Raw genomic sequence first — 3,226 nt, forward strand, 5'->3', positions numbered from 1 at the left:
CACACAGACCTGCACATTACACACACACGCAGACCTGCACATCTCACACACGCACACACACAGACCTGCACATCACACACACGCACACACACAGAGTCCTGCACATCACACACACACACGCATACCTGCACATCACACACACATACACACACGCATACCTGCACATCACACACATGCACACACACAGTCCTGCACATCACACACACACACACATGCACAGTCCTGCACATCACACACATGTATGCACACACACCTGCATACATATCACACATACACACACGCACACACATACACACCTGCATACATATCACACACACATGCACACGCACACACACACACATACATGCACACATATGGAACTAGAATGGGATTTTTCAGCCTGTTCCATATTCAGCATTATTTCCCAACAGGGAAATGCAAACTAAACCCACTGGCGCATGCTGTCCCTACTGACTGCGTCCGAAAGACGGAATGTCCAGTGCTGCTGAGCACAGGGAGAAGTCAGAGCAAACACACATCGCTAGTGGGAACGTAAAAGGCAGCAACTGCTTTGGGAAATCTGGAAAGTTTCAAGAAGTTAGGGCAACTCACGACCCAGTTACACAGTTCCTGGGCACCTACTCGGGAGAAGTAAAAGCTGCGCTCACACAAAGATAGATCTATAGTGTTTGGAGATGAGTTCTCATGTAGCCCAGACTGGCTTTAAACCTTCGATGTGGCTAAGGCTGGCCCTTGGAGTACTGATCGTCCTGCCTCCACTTCCCACGTGCTAGAGTTACAGCAGTGCACCACGACACCGGGCTCAAAACTAGCGTTTCATGCTTTCAGTAGCATCCTTGATAGTACCCCTAAGAAGGAAAATAGTGGGTGTTCGTGCTGCAAACAGGAAGCACAATGTGGCATTGCACAGGTTATGGCTCAGCACTAAGAAGGTCACTGACATATGGAATAAGATGGCTAAATCTCCAGACACACTATTCTAAGTAAAAAGCTAGCATAAGGGACTACCTATGGTGTGCTTATATTCATATGCAGTTTCTAGTCATGGAGGCTCCCTGAGACAGGGAGTGGATCCCAGTTTCTTAGTTGGTACAAGAGAACATTTTATTTTATTTTTTTTTAAATTTATTTATTAAAGATTTCTGTCTCTTCCCTGCCACCGCCTCCCACCTCCCTCCCCCTCCCCCAATCAAGTCCCTCTCCCTCCTCAGCCTGAAGAGCAATCAGGGTTCCCTGCCCTGTGGGAAGTCCAAGGAACCCCCACCTCCATCCAGGTCTAGTAAGGTGAGCATCCAAACTGCCTAGGCTCCCACAAAGCCAGTACGTGCAGTAGGATCAGAAACCCATTGCCATTGTTCTTGAGTTCTCAGTAGTCCTCATTGTCTGCTATGTTCAGTGAGTCCGGTTTTATCCCATGCTTTTTCAGACCAGCTGGCCTTGGTGAGTTCCCAATAGAACATCCCCATTGTCTCAGTGTGTGGGTGCACCCCTTGCGGTCCTGAGTTCCTTGCTCGTGCTCTCTCTCCTTCTGCTCCTGATTTGGACCTTGAGATTTCTGTCCAGTGCTCCAATGTGGGTCTCTGTCTCTGTCTCCTTTCATCGCCTGATGAAGGTTAATATTCAGGAGGATACCTATATGTTTTTCTTTGGGTCAAGAGAACATTTTAAATGGAGAAAATATTTTATTGCTGAATTAAATGTTCTATAATTGTGTAAATTTAATAAAGGAAGGAAGGAACTAAAAGATTCACGAGGATTTACCTATGAAGAATATATTTTTGCTGAGGACTCACACAAAGGCCTGGCTTTCTCGCTGGAGCAGAGACTGACAATTGAACCATAACACACAGGCACCCTCTTCCTGTAGCAAGGGAACTCCTGGTTGAGGGCATGGCTGCCCAGAATGCAGGCCAGTTTGTGCCTTTCCCAAGGTGTGTCTACATCCCAGCCAGTGTGTGTGCGAACAAGTGAGTTGTGCAAAATGTGCCATGCCCTAAGGGAGCAGAGACCTCCCTTTCCTCGTTCCAGCTGGCTGCTGCCATCTTGGACCATAGAACGTCAGAGCAGAAAGACACAAGGCATCGTTGCCTTCACAGACAGAAGTAGCACATTTTCAGGTGGAAGAAAAATCAGTGGTCATATATGTTATCCACCGTCAGTTCTGGTGCTGTGACATACAGCTGGGAAGCCCTAGCTTTACGCTGTGGGTCAGAAACAACATTTGCATCCCTGTCTGTCTTCCTCTTACCGCATGACCTGAGTGGAAGATGCTATCGTTTTGGAGAGTGTATCTCCTCCTAACCTGAAGTGATTAATCATGAACCAGTCTTTCTCCCAGGTTAGGTCAGCCCTAGAGCCCTGAACCACTGTGTATTGATCAGAATCAATGACCTTACATACTGACATCCAACAAGAATTCTTTGAGCTTGGGTCTAATGGAGGCAAGTCTGAACTCCCATATGCTAGAGCTATGAGGTGTGGGGTGTGAGCTGGAAGCTACTGTGGTTTGTGCGGCCCCGAGGCTCAAGTTGAATTTAATTAAGAGGTCAGTCAGGGAACCTTACTCAGTAACTGGGGCTCGTGCTCTCTTGAATGAATGTCTCCATCCAGAGACTAATGGAAGAATGGATGAAGGATTCAATGGGCTACCTCGAAAGTGAGCCTGAAACTAAAACCAGTTTCATTAGTCTCAAGCCTTTTCAGTAGTACCCTTTGACCTAGGATTGGAACTCTGAACCAAAATAAACTTCTTTCTTCATAATTTATCCAGTCTTTGATTGTCTTAGTTAGGGTTTCTCTTGCTATGATAAAACTCTGAGACCAAAAACACCTGAGGAGGAGAGGGTCTGCTTCAGCTCACACTTTCAACCCTGGGGGACACCAGGGTAGGACTCAAAGCAGGAACCTAGAGGCATGAACTGAAGCAGAAGTCATGGAAGGGTGTTGCTAAATGGTTTACTCAATTTGCTTTTTTACATACCCTAGGACCACCTGCCCCAGGAGGGGCACCACCTGTTGAAAGGAGCTGAGGGCTGCGTTCCTGCCTCCTGGCTCCCGACCGCCTGGCTAGCTTATGCCCCGAAATAATTACACAGAAACTGTATTCTTTTAAACACTGCTTGGCCCATTAGTTCTAGCCTCTTAATGGCTAATTCTCACATCTTGCCTAACCCATATTTAGCAATCTGTGTAGCACCAGTCTTACCAGGAAAGATTCAGCATGTCT

Source organism: Microtus ochrogaster, unplaced genomic scaffold, assembly GCF_000317375.1.
Source record: "Microtus ochrogaster isolate Prairie Vole_2 unplaced genomic scaffold, MicOch1.0 UNK99, whole genome shotgun sequence".
Lineage (NCBI taxonomy): Eukaryota > Metazoa > Chordata > Mammalia > Rodentia > Cricetidae > Microtus > Microtus ochrogaster.